The sequence below is a fragment of the Trichosurus vulpecula genome, chromosome 1, assembly GCF_011100635.1.
Source record: "Trichosurus vulpecula isolate mTriVul1 chromosome 1, mTriVul1.pri, whole genome shotgun sequence".
In the NCBI taxonomy this organism is placed as follows: Eukaryota; Metazoa; Chordata; class Mammalia; order Diprotodontia; family Phalangeridae; genus Trichosurus; species Trichosurus vulpecula.
In genome coordinates this window covers 37,717,681-37,731,456 of record NC_050573.1, presented here as the reverse complement: position 1 = coordinate 37,731,456, position 13,776 = coordinate 37,717,681, and the positions used below count along the sequence as shown (strand labels likewise).

Below are 13,776 nucleotides of genomic sequence, written 5' to 3'. Positions count from 1 at the left end.
GTGGGAGCCGGCGCCAGGGCGGGGGCGCACGCGGCGGCCGGCAGTCCCGGACCTCGGCGCTGCCCCGCGCCCTGCGCCCCGCGCTCCGCGCCCAGGGCGGACTATGCCATTGGGAGCCGGCCGGGGCCGAGGCCAACTTGCATCCGGCAGCGGCGGAGCAGCAGTGGCCAGAGGAGGAGGAGGAGGAGGAGGAGGAGAAAGAGGAGGAGGAGGAGGAGAAGGAGGAGGAGGAGGAGGAGGAAGAGAAGGAGAAGGAGGTGCCCGGGCAGCCAGGAGGAGCTGCTACCGGGGCCCGGGCCGAGGCGGAGGGGCCGGCCGTGCCCGGGGGCCGCCGCACCGAGGGGCCCCGGCCGCGCAGCCTTGAAGCGGAGGAGCAGCGGGCCCCCGGAGGGCTGGGGCAGGAGGAAGAGCTCGGGGCCGCTCCAGGCCGGAGGGGAGTGCCCTGCCCTGCCCTGCTCTGCCCCGCACCTCACGCACGCACGCAGTCCGAGGCCAGCAGAGGTGAGTGTCCTCTCGGGCACCCAGATCCCCCCACCCCGGGAGGGCTGGGCAGAGGCACAGCCCTGGGCACCCCCGTCACTCGCGAGGGCAGTCCGGGTCCCAGCGCCTCCGGCTGGGTAGGTGCGGGGGGGGCTTCCTTCCGCCCCTTCTGCCTGGAGCCCCCCGAGCGACGGTCCCAGCCCTCTGCCCCTTCCAGAGGCGGCCGGGAAGCGATTCCTCTGGCACCAGGGGCGCGGTAAAGAAGCCCCTCCGCTCCTCTCCAGGTGTGGGGGAAACTACTTCCAGGTGTTGCCAAACCCGGACCTAGCTGAGCTGGAGTAGGGGGAGGGGGTCCGTGGCCAAGGGTCCATTCTCCCTCTCCCTTCTGTTCTCCACTCCCCCCAGCCGAAAGCCCCTTCCCCGCCCCTCCCTCCACCCGCGACAGAACCCGCCTGTGCCCCGCGGCGACCCCGGGGGGAGGGGAGTGGCCCCTACCCCCCGGAGATTTTGTTCCGGGGCTGGGTGTGCAGCAGGCAGAGAACGAGATGTTTCGCTGCTGAGCCCTTGTAGTTGGCCGCCTCGGGCGGCCCTGGGCTCTCGGTGTGTCTCCTCAGCCCGCATAAACACTGCCTACTACGAAAACGTTTCCCTCCCGAGCAGAAATCCGCCCCCCCCCCATCCGCGTGCTAGCAGTGCCATAAGAGCGCATCTGGATTGAAGTCTTGTTCCCCACCCCAGAGGTTGGCTCCTGGGTCTCTGGTTTCCCCAGGCCGGGCTGGGTGTGTGAGTATTAAGACTTCCAGGTTCCCTCCCCTCCATACACACACCCCCACACACCCCCAAACCTGCAGGAGCTTGGGCCGAATACTAATGTGCAAGGAAGCAATTGTAAACACACAAAAGTGACGCCCGGGGAAGAATGCACTCAAGCAGGAAAATAGAACATTTCTTTTTGCAGAGGCTTTGGTCCAGGGGTGAGTGAGTGAGTCACGGGCCTGCCCCTGCCCCTGCCCCTGCTTCTGCTCGGTTCACGTCGTTCGGATTCCACCCAGTCATGGTGGGCTCTGGTCCCTAGTGTTACAGAGCGGGCCGCCCTTACGGCTAAGTAGTGTTGTGGTCGTTGGAGTGCGTGCTTGCGTGTGTGTGTGTGTGATTTCCCTGGAATGCTGAGTGTTCCCAGTCTCTCACCCTCTGGTTACTGAAAGCACAGGCTGGGGAAGGTGTTGGGGTGGCGCCCCAGCCCTGTGCAGTTCCTTTCCTCTCTCCAGCCGGCTGGTTGCCTGTTTTCTTTCTCTCCTCAAAAGGCTGCTTTCCTGGGATGTGTGACCCCCCCCCCCCACCCAGAGGAGCAGGGGCCACACAGGCCAGGAGAGGGCCTTAAGGGGTAAGAGTAGCCCCCTTCCCGTTCCCGTGCCACTGTCAAGGTTGCTTTCCATATGGGAAATGGAACTCCCACCTCATGACTCCCTGCCTTCTTTGAACACCCGCTCCAGGTATATATATCCTGGTCATAGGATCATAGATTGGAGCTAGAAAAGGGCCATGGGGGAGGCCTTTGAGGCCAATCCCTGAATTTTCCTGAGAGGTGAGGTGAACTCACTACTGTCCAAGGCTGAATTGGAACCCGGGGCTTCCTGATTGCAAAGCCAAGTTCTGTCCACTACCAGAAAGCTTATTGGGATGCCCTCCCTGCACACAACTTATAAGTGTTCTTTCCCTTGAGCAGTAGTTTTCGTGGATTTGCATTTACTTTTCTTTGTAGTCCCCCTTAAGAAGGCAGAGGCTATTTCATATTTTTTTTTTAGTGTTTGTGTTCTTGCTTGGCACATTGTTGTGATCTCTTTATGTCTGTTGAATTCAGTTGAATTCTCCCCCATTTGTTGAGCCCCGCCCCCCCTTTGCCTGGAGGTACTTCACTCCTTCTCTCTACCTTCCTTCAGTTCTCCTGCTTGACTCTCTTTTTCCCCTGCTGAGATTTCCCTTCCTTCTCACAGAACTCATCCCCTCCATCCCTTTTCAGCCCTCTTGCAGACTGGGTTGACCTCAGTAAGAGGGGCCAATTCTAGGACTATCAGGGACCTCTGGATGATTCCAGCCTCAGTTTCTCTTATTTATCAAATGAGACTAATAATAGCAAGAGTGCCCACCTCCCAGGGTTGTTGTGAGGCCTAAATGAGGCGATTCATGTGAAATGAAAATGAAAAGGACTTACAGAGCTCCAATCATTCCTGTTATTATTATGGATGTCTGCACTCCCATAGTAGCTGGTCGAAACCCCTCCTTGAAACTTAGACCATTTTCAAGAGTTGCCGTGAGCAACTGTTCCTCCTGCAGTCAGCCTGACCATGAGCCGTTGGGTAACTGGTTCTCAGTCCACAGCTAGGCCTGAACCTGAAGCCCTGGTACCTTGGTGTAGGCCATGCCAGAGCTTGGCCTCCTGGCCTTCCCCAAGATCTCCTCCAGGCCAGGGCTTCAGGGAGCAGGACTTTGGTAGAGAAAACTAACAAGGAGAGATTGGAACGATGGTTCTGGGCACTTGGTGGGACAAGAGTCACAGGTGCCATGGGTGGGTTTTTGAGTGCTTTACTTAAAAGGTGCCTACATCTAAATGCCTTGGGAATTCCCAGGTGCCTTGGGAACCACTGTCCCTTCCCTCTAGGCCCCTGTGGAAGCCTGGAGGTTATTTACATGGCTTATTTGGTGTCCGAATTCCTCCAGTTAATGCCGACTAAATAAATAAATGATTGATTGAATGAATGAAAAAGAATTTATCTTGCTACATTTTGGGCAGTGGAGACTCTGCTAAGTTAAGTTACTGTGCTTCCCAATAGAATGTAAGCTCCTTGTGGGCAAGGACTGTTTTATTTTTGTCTTCTGTGGCTGTGAACTGGGGAAACTGGATCTGTGATTTCATTGGTTTAGGAAATTCTCATTTCAAACACTGTGTCTCCTTTACAACTTAGAGATTCATGACTAGCCCAGGGTCACACAGCCAGTATTGTGCATAAGAGTTCCTGATTCCCAGACTAGCCCTCTGTTATCTATACCATCAATGCCTGTACCCTTTCCCTTTACCCTGTCTCCCTCTTCTTCATCCTCTTCCTTCCCTCTCTTTTTCTTTTTTCTCTCTTTTCTCTCCCTCCCTGCCTCCTTCCTTCTCTCCTCTCTCTCTTTTTTCTCTCTCGCTCTCCCCCACTTCTCTTTCCTCTCTCTCTCTCTTCCTCCCTCTCCCTCCTTCTCTTTTCTCTCTCCTCTCTCTCTTTTCTCTCTCTCCCTCTCCCCTGCTCCTCCTCCTTTTCCTCCTCCTCTCTCTTCTCCTTTCCTTTTCCTTCCCTTGTGATGTATTGAATGCTTAGTCAGTCAAGATAGGATGACTTGGCAGGTCTGCTGTTCCCATTTTATATAGGAGACTGAGGCACCTTTACTTGGTAGAATAGTCTTGGCCAAGGAGTGGGGAGACTTGGGGAGGGAGTCTAGTCCTGGCAGTGACTGACTACATGACCTTAGGTGTATGTAAAAGGAGAGGATTGAATTAGGTGACCTGGATACTCTAAATCTGTGATCTTAAAGTCACTTTATCCTTCTGGGCCTCAGTTTCCTCACCTTTCAAAAGAAAGCCTTTATATTGTGCTTTAAGGTATGCGAAACACTTTGCATGGGTTATCTCACTTGATCTTCAAAATAGCCGTGGGAAGTAGGTGCTGTCACTGTCTCCATTTTACAGACGAGAAAACTGAGGTTGATGGTGAAGTGACTTGACCTGGAGCGCATACTTACTAAGTAACTGAGACAGTACCTTGTGAGGGGCTGCCCGGGTAGGAAGTGTCTTAGGCTGAATTTGCCCCGTTGTAGGATGGAGCCTGATATCATCTGGTTCAACCCCCTTGTTTTGTAGGGACTCGGAAGACTTGGATTCAAATCCAACCTGTAGAAATTATATAAGACTATAATGCAGAGTGGGGGCTGCACTAGTAGAGGGGGATTCCTCTCTGGGAGATTCCTGTGCTGATGAAATCATAGATCCTGGCCAAAAAATAATTCCCATTTTATAGAAAAGGAAACTGAGACCCAGTGAAATCGACTTGCCTAGAATCATAAAAGAACTAAGACTAAGTAAATGAGCTGGGATTATAATCCAGGGTTATTTGACTACTAGTGCCCTCCACTTCTACAAATTATTTTAATTCTTCTCTCTCTCTCTCTCTCTCTCTCTCTCTCTCTCTCTCTCTCTCTCTCTCTGTCTCTCTCCCTCTCTCCCCCGCCCCCCTGCCCCGAACTCCCTCCCTCCCTTCCCCTCTCTCTCCCTCCCTTCTTCTCTCTCTCTCTCTCTCCCCCCTTTCCTTCCTTCCCACCTCCTCTCTCTCCCCCTCCCTTCCTCTCTCCCTCCTCCCCTCTCCCCGCAATCTCTTTTCCCTCCCTTCCCCCTCTCTCCCTCTCTCTCTCTCTCTGTGTCTCTCTCTCTGTCTCTCCTTTTCTCTCTCCCCCACCTTTCCCTCCTCCCTCTCCCTCTTTCCCCCCTCTCTCCCTCTCATATGTATATATTGTATGTTGTGTGTGTGTGTGTGTGCATTTGTGTGCATTTGTTCTCCATCTCCTCTCCCCACAATAGAATGTAAGCTTCTTGAGGGCAGGGACAGTTTTGATTTTTCTGTTTGTATCCCTGGCCTTAGCACAGTGCCTGACACATAGCTGATACTTTATATATCCTTGTATCTTTTTGTTCTCTGTCTCCCCAGCACCTAGCCCAGTGCTGGCTGATTTTGCTTCATTGTGTGAATGGCCGCCACACTGAGTGGTCTTAGCATCCTTCATGTGCTTTGTGCCCCAACTGAAGCCCAGATGTGTCCCTAGCTTGACAATATTAGTAATAGCTTTTATTTGTATCGTGCTTTGGGATATAGGCCTCCTGGACTTGTCGGTGGTTTAGTTCTTTCATTAAGAAGAGAGAACTTGACTCAGAGGCTGTGATTAATCGATCTGATAGCTGGTAGGGTGTATTTGGTAGCTAGAGGGCAGAACTAGGAAAAATGTGTGGAAGCTGCAGAAAGTCAAGCTCGGGTTGGTGGTAGGGAAAAGTGGGTTCCCCCTCCTGAGCAAAGGCTAGATCTCCTGTTAGCTAGCTATGCTATGCTATAGACACCTTGTTTGTGTCGTGGACACTGAAGCATGTTTTTAAATAATAAAATAAAATAACCAGGACTACAAAGGAAACAGATTATATTGAAATAAAATTATCAAAATATTTTAAAAATCAGGTTGATGGAGCCTAGGTTAAGGGCTGGACCCCTGGTCAGGGATGCATTAGGCTGGATGACCTCTGAGATTCCTTCCAGGTCAGAAACTTGATGATGCTGTGATCTCTGTCCCTTGTGAAGCCCGTGGTGTGCTGAGCAGGCCCTGTGCTTGGAGGTTGTGGGAGAGAGAGGCAGGGCAGGGGGGTGTTGTGAAGAGAAGGTGATTTCTCTCCCACGGAGTCAAGAGATCCTGCCTCTGACACTTACCAGGTGGATGGCCATGGACAGAGCACGCCATGGGGAGTCACTTTTCTTCATTTGTGAAGCAGGGATAAGAATACTTTCACAACAGTCATGAAACAAGCATTTATTAAGTGCCTGCAGTGTAGTACAGTCATGAAACAAGCATTTATTAAGCTCCTACTATGTAGTAGGTACAAGAACAAAAATGAACCAGGCCCTGTCCTCCAGGAGCTTATGTTTTTGTTGTTGTTCAGTTGTGTCTGACTCTTTGCGACCCTATTTGGGGTTTTCTTGGCAGATAGTGGAGTTGTTTGCCATTTCCTTCTGCAGCTCATTTTACAGATGAGGAAACTGAGGCAAACAGGTTAAGTGACTTGTCCAGGGTCACACAGCTAGTGTCTGAGGCTGAATTTGAACTCAAGTCTTTTTGACTCCAGGGCTGGCCCTCTAGCTACCCCTGCTTTTGTCTTAGTAAATACAAAATAAAGGGAAGGGGCAGCTAGGTTGTTTGGTGGGTAGAGCGGTGTTCATGGAATCCGGAAGACTTAGGTTCAAATCCAGCCTCAGACATGTGTGATCCTGGGCAAGTCACTTAACTGCGATTGCCTCCCACCAAAACAAAATAAATAAAAGGATAAGGACTGGCTCTGTAATTTCATCTGCATAAGTAATTCCCAAATGAGGGAAGTCCCTCTACCAATGAAGGCTGGCACTTTGTAGTCTTAGAGGGTTGCTCGGGGCACACAGAGAGGTTACATAAGCTGCCCAAAGATACACAGCCAGTATGTGTCAGAGGTGGACTTGAACCAGATCTTCCCACCTGCAAGGCTATCTGTCTCTATCTACTATGCCACACTATCGTGCCACATTATTGCTACATACTCATTAATCATATAAAGACCTCGACAAAATCAGTATGAGGTAATTTGGGGAGGGGAGGGGCTGCTACGAGCTCAGGAGATCCAGAGAAACTTCATGCCTAAAGGGGTGGTGCTGGTGCTTCGTTTTGAAGGAAGGGAAGGATTCTAGAGGTAGAGATGAGGAGGGAGAGGATCCCGGCATAGGAGATGGCGCCAGTGAAAGAGGCCAGTTTGGCCACCCCAGATGGTGTGGACGGGGTGATTAGCGGTTGATCAGGCTGGAAAGGTGAGGTTGGTTGGGGCTGGGCTTTAAATACTGAACAGAAGAGGGTTTAGAGTTTGTCCTCGAGGCAACAGGAAGCCACCAGACTTGCTGCAGGGACATGGTCAGGCTGTACCTTAGGATGACCCTTTTGATAGCTGTGTCCATAGGTCTGCTCTGAGGACAGAGGTCCACAAGTAAAACTGCAAGTGCTATGGAAAACTGAAGCATTACTAACACCAGGGTGCTTACAGCTTTCCCGATTTCTGCTGTCCTTTGCAGAGGGGATCAAAATTTCTTCCATGTCTTTGTTAGCAGTTGGACTTTTGAAAAGATATAATATTATAATATGAAAGAATGAATGAAAAAGCATTTAAGTGCTTACTAGCTACCAAACAATGGGGGAAATGAGATTGTCTTTGCTCTCAGTCAGTCAGTTAGCAGGCATTTAATAAAATACTGACTTTGGGACAGGCACTGTGCTAAGTGCTGGGGATACAAAAAAGGATGAAAATTGTTCCTACCTTTAGAGTGTCCTCTGCCTTCAGATTGTCCTCTGTCTTCAGATTGTCCTCTGCCTTTAGAGTGTCCTCTGCCTTCAGATTGTCCCCTGCCTTTAGAATGTCCTTGTCATCAGATTGTCCCTACCTTCAGACTGTCCTCTGCCTTCACAGTCGAAGGGAAGGAGCCAACAAATGAAAGAAAGGGCTGGAAATCCTCAGGGTGCAGCAGTGAGTATGGATGGCAAGGCCTATCAGATGACAGCTGCAGGGGTGTAGAAGCAGGGTAGATGGTAAAGCCCGCACACCCTTCAGAAGCAGTATGGCCTGATGCTCCTCCATCTCATTAGAAGGAATAGATTTGGTGATTTCCATCTTATCTCAGCCATACAATCCATCGGACTTCAGAGTCCATTGCTAGGCCAGACACGTAATTGTTCCATATGGTTCCATGAAGCCCTCCTCTGATGCCTCACTATGATCAGCCACAATTGGACCCACTGTACCTTGACTCTAACATAGTGATGTCATTTTGGTCCTCTTTGAAAACAGAGGACAACAACCAACCAACTATGGCCTAGGATTGGTTAGGGTAGGGAACAGCAGAGTTAGCTTTGGCTAGCCTTATCAGGCAGGGAAGGCCTTGACTTTGGTCTAGGCCAGGGCGGGGAACCTGAGGCCTAGACCACATATAGCCCTCTAGGTCCTCAAGTGCAGCCCTTTGACTCAATCCAAACTTCACGGAACAAATCCCCTTAATAAAAGCATTTGTTCTGTAAAGCTTGGACTCAGTCAAAAGACCACACCCGAGGACCTAGAAGGCCACGTGTGGCCTTGAGGCCTCAGGTTCCCCACCCCTGTAGGCAGTGAGGTTTGAGGAACAGTCCAGCTAAGTGCAGAGAGCCTGGTCATCACTAGGTTGGCCATTGGAGTTCTGCAGCTAATTCATTGTTCTTATAATTCTTATTGCCCAAAGGCCTCTGGCACGTCTAGGCCATGTGACCCCAGTAAGTCACTTATACCCTCTCAGTGCCCTAGGCAGCTGACTGAGACTAGACATAGAAGAGAAGGTACCTTTTTGCATTGGTAGAAGGAGTCACCTAATCTGGGATTTCCAATACCAATGAAATCATCATTCTAGATCATATCCTATTACTATAATTATTGTCGGTCAGTTATTTTCAGTCACATCCTGTTCTTCATGACCCCATTTGGGGTTTTCATGGTGAAGATACAGGAGTGCTTTGCCATCTCCTTCTCCAGATCATTTGACAGATGAGGAAACTGAGGCAAACAAGATTAAGTGACTTGCCCAGGGTCACACAAGTAGTAAGTATCTGAGGCCGGATTTGAATTCAGATCTTCCTAACCCCAGGCCTAGCGCTCTATCCATTGCCCCTACAATTATTGTAATTACGTATAATTTGATGTTTTTTGTTGGGCATCATATAGAAATGATTTGAGGACAAGTAACCATCCTGCTCTCATCCTCTTATATTTAATGTGCTATGGATTGTTGCACAGATGGACAAATGATTACCTTTCATAGTAATTGAACGGTCATCTAGGGATGACAGCTCATCTTTGGTAGGCTGCTAGGAAGCATCTTTTGGATGCAAGTAGCAAGTCAGGACAACTGGGCTGTGTACCTTGTCCTGTTTGTATGTGGTTTTCATAGCTTCTCTCTCTTCTGAGAGTTTTTGTTCTACCTGGTTTGGTGGTGGAATCTTCCTTATGTCAGAGGCTATTAAAAATGTGGTTCATAAATTTTTATGGATCCCTACCACGTGCAGATTGCTGTGAGAAACTGGCCTGAGCACAGTGATGCTCCAGGCCCTGTGGAGTTTATTTGTGGAATTCTTAAAGCTATTTGGGGGTGGGAGGCACGGTTATACTATGGATATTTGTCATCTGTTGGTTTGTAAAGTAGAGAGAGCTTCTGGTGGGTGATTCTAGCCACTAGGTATCCAGTAGATGCTTAATTTTTGCACCCTGCTATGATAGGTTACCTAGGTCCTACTGATTCCAAGAGTAACCCTCTGTTATACTGTGTTGTCCTCCAAAGGTGCGGCAGGCCTCCTTCTTCTGGGTAGCTCTTGGCCCCAGACGGTCCTCAGAACATGCTAGGGGCCTCCCTCCAGGATTCTTTTTTTTTAAATTATTATTAAGTTATTTTAAGCTTAAATATGAAAACTTAAATGACACAGTAAGAAACGAGAAAGAAACATATAATAAACTCAAATATTAAAACTTAAATTCAAAATAAGGAAAGGAAAAAGCATTGCCATGTGCATGGCGGAACATGAAAGGATTCAAAATGAACAACAATAAATTTTCATTTCAAGAAAGTCTATATAATAAATCATACTCAGTGTGTTCAGAGCTGTTTATCTTTTCTGTGCTTCCTTGTAAGTTTTCTTTTGTTCTTTCCTGGGCGCTGTTTTCTTTGTTGTTTTTCCCCTTTCTCCGCCGACTCCCCCAGAAGGCTACAATTAAGCCTATATATACACATATATACATGTACACACATACACATACATGTACGTACACATATGCACACAAAGATTTATACATACACACATATACACAAAGATGCATATTTACATATACACACAAACATACTATGCAAACATATACACAAAGACATATGCATATACACATACATATAAATACACAATATACATCTATACACACATACACACATGCATGTATATACAAACATGTTTGCATATATGCACAAAGATATATACGTACATCTACAAACATACACACAAAGATATATAAACACATACATGTAATATCAAACATATACATATATACACAAAGATATATACATACATATACAAACCTACACACAAAGATATATACATACATATACATATGCATACACTTGGATATCTATCATCATAGTCACGTATGGACATATACATTCATATGCATGTATGTAAGCCCGTGCTATACTTCTTTGCCCTTTGTCTCTCTGAGGATGGAGAGCCTTTTCCTTCGTAAGTCCGAGTCTTTCCTCGAGGATTCTGGACTGTGAATATAGGCCAGTGGGGCATGCAGGCTGCTCATCCCTCCCTCTCTCGTGTATCTGGAAGGAACCTTTGAGTCCATTTAGTTCCATTTCAGGCCGGGAGTTCCCTGTGCCCCTCGTGGCTTCCTCTGTTGCTGCCCAACGATTCAGCCTGTCCACAGCTTGTTTGTATGTTATGAGCTCGTTGAGGGCAGGGACTGGCTTTTGCTTTTCTTTGTGTCCCCAGGGCTTAGCACAGTGCCTGGTACATTTGTTGAATTGTTTTTAGTCCTGTTTGACTCTCTGTGACCCCATTTGGGTTTTTCTTGGCAGAGTTACTGGAATGGTTTTGCCATTTCCTTCTCCAGCTCATTCTTACAAATGAGGAAACTCAGGCCAACAGGGTTAAGTGACTTGCATAGGGTCACACAGCTACTAAGTGTCTGAGGCAGGATTTGAACTCAGGTCTTCTGCTCTATGCACTGTGGTGCCACCTGGCTACCCTGTACTTGGCGTGTAGCAGGTGCTCACTAAATGCCCCTTGACTGACTGAAAAGTGAAGTGACTTGCTCAAGGCTCCCCGTGGGCAGGTCCCTTGATTCTAAACCAGTGCCAGTGAGATGCCTCTCAGCATGTGCCCAGCCCTCCTCCCCCTCCTCATCTAAGTACACGCTCTTGGTTCCTATCTGTGCTGTTTCTCTTGATGGAACCAGAACTCCTGGAGGGCAGGCACTTGTTTCATTTTCGTATTTGTATCCTTGATTTCTATCACGGTGTAGTGCACATAGTAGGCACTTCATAAAGACTTGTAGATCTATTGATTGCTATTATATCTGATCCTTGCCCTGTTTGTATGGGGATAGACACTTCCCCCAGTCCCCCACAGGAGACGTGTTTTTCTCCTTGATCCCGGCCTCTTAGAATCAATCAGTCAGTCACTTAACAGGTATTCATTAGGTGCCTCCTGTACCGAAGACCCCACGCTAGGAGCTAAGAGTATAAGTACAAAGACTGAAACTGTCCCAGCTTGGAATGCACTTACATTCTCCAGCGGGAGACCTGGGCCTGTATCTTTGGCCTACCAACTTGGGTTCCATGCCTGTCCTTGCTGCTGCTCCTCCCTTCCCCCCTCCCCATCCCCCTTCTCCCGCTCTTCCCCCTCATCCTATCCCTTCTCTCCCTCCTCTCATACCCCTCCCCTCATCTTCCTCCCTCTCCTCCCCTTCTCCTCAGTCATCCATGCTTTGGGCTAGCTCTACTCCTGCTCCCTGGGTGTTAAGTACAGTACAGGGAGGCATACAAGGAATGTGGAAGGGTTTCAGTTGTCCATCCCAAGCTCCTTCCACAGAGGTGGGTGGGAAGGAGGGGCAGTGCCCCTGCCTGGGACACCTGCTCTGTAGAGCTGCCGGCTGAGGAGGGGGCCTTCTTCTGTAAGGACCCCACATGGCATCCCTGTCTACATTTACCAACATGCCCAGGCTACAGGTGGGAGTGTGTGTGTGTGTGTGTGTGTGTGTGTGTAATTGAGGCTGGGTGAGGAAGCTTCTGGCTGGCCTTTCTCTGTTCCTTTTAACAATCCATTAAGTGCTTTCTTGAGCACTTTATGAGGCTGAGTTGACTTTTTTCTTTGTCTTTAAAAATCACAAAGCAAACCCCAGCCATGTGGTTTTTCGTTTTTCTTTTTTTTTCTTCCTTCTGTTAGAAACTCTCCCGTAGGAGGGCTTTCCTGTAGGAAAGACATAAAGTCTTCCATGATGACAGGGCAGCCAGGTTCAGCAGCCGGGGATGGGAGGGCACCAGGAGGCTCTGGAGTAGGCTGCCTCCGGGGTTCTGGGGTAATACAGCTATTATTTCCCTTTTATTTTGGGTTGCCTTCTTGGAGCATATTTCAATTAGCTTCTCCAGGGTTGTGCATCTAACAGGCCGAGCGCTTATTGTGGCAGAACCAGCTGGTAGGTGGGAGGCCGGCAGCTTCCCGGGTCTTAGTCAGTAGCTCCCAGCTCAAATGGGATTTGTTTTATGTGCTAAAGAACCCAGAACTAAAACACCAGGAACAAGGAGCTGTCAGTTCAGTGCGGGTCTCCAGGCAGCCGGGCACAGTAGATGGAGCTCTGGAGTGGACCGGGACAGCAGGACCCGGGTTCAGATTCTGCCTGTGATACTTAGCAGCTATTTGATCAAAGACCCAACTGTCACTCAATCTCTCTAAAGAGCATTTTCCTCATGGGTAAAAATGGGGATTTCAGGCATGGGGGACAGTCAGAGAAAATGCCAGAGAGAGGAGACTAAGTGTCATATGGAAGAAACTGCAAGGCATTAGGGGACACAGATACAAAATGAAGTAGTCCTTGCTATTAGGGACCTTACAGTCTCTTAGATGGAGCAGTGGATAGTGTTAAGACTTGGAGTCAAGAAGTCCTGAGTTCAAATCTTGTCTCAGACATCTTACTAAGTAGGTGACCCTGGGCAAATCTCTTAACCTCTGTGAGCCTCAGTTTCCTCATCTGTAAAATGGAGATACTGAGAACACCACCCTCCCAGGGTTGTGAGGAGGATCATATATGCTAATATCTGCAGATCACTTTGCAAACCTTAAGGCACTATGTAAATGTACTGGCACAAGCTTCTTCCTCATCTCCACCTCCCAGAATGCCTAGGAATCCTCTCCCTTCTTAGAATTCTTAGGTTGCTGTAAGGATGCCTATGATGGCCTTGGAGACCTAGCTCACGGGCCAGGCTCTGGGCCTGCTGCCACACAATGAAAGGATCCTTGCCATCTGGGGGCTCCCAGTTCATTAGATGGCGAGCAGTGAGTAGCGTGCTTGGATTCCACCTCAGAAAGCCACGAGTTTAAAGGCGGCCTTCAAACACTTACTACTTGTTTGACCCTGGGCAAGTCACTACCTCTACTCACAGGAAGCCGTTGCTGATTAGCTGTTAGTGCTTTTCAATCCTCCTCAAATTGTCTCATATATATATATATATATATATATATATATATGTATATATATACACATATATAATATTGTCCCTGCATCCCTAACTTCTAGCATAGGACCCTGCACATAGTAGGTGTGTTAAATGATTTTTGGATTGCGGTGGATCAGATCTCATTCTAACCTCAGAACAAGATGGTGCACTGCCCCACTTACTTCTAGAAGACCGTTCTAGGCATCCTAAG

The 13,776-nt window shown here is 48.7% G+C and overlaps 1 protein-coding gene across 6 annotated transcripts in view; it reads left to right on the top strand.

The window, feature by feature from the left end:
* The first annotated feature begins 365 nt into the window (after nucleotides 1–365).
* The window catches only part of PITPNM2 (phosphatidylinositol transfer protein membrane associated 2), a 307,066-nt gene continuing 293,655 nt past the window's right edge, over nucleotides 366–13,776 (top strand). For all 6 annotated transcript variants that reach the window (XM_036760339.1, XM_036760373.1, XM_036760364.1 and 3 more), the window contains exon 1: nucleotides 366–501. The gene's annotated coding sequence lies outside the window, so the exon portion shown is untranslated. The remainder of the gene's footprint in view (nucleotides 502–13,776) is intronic.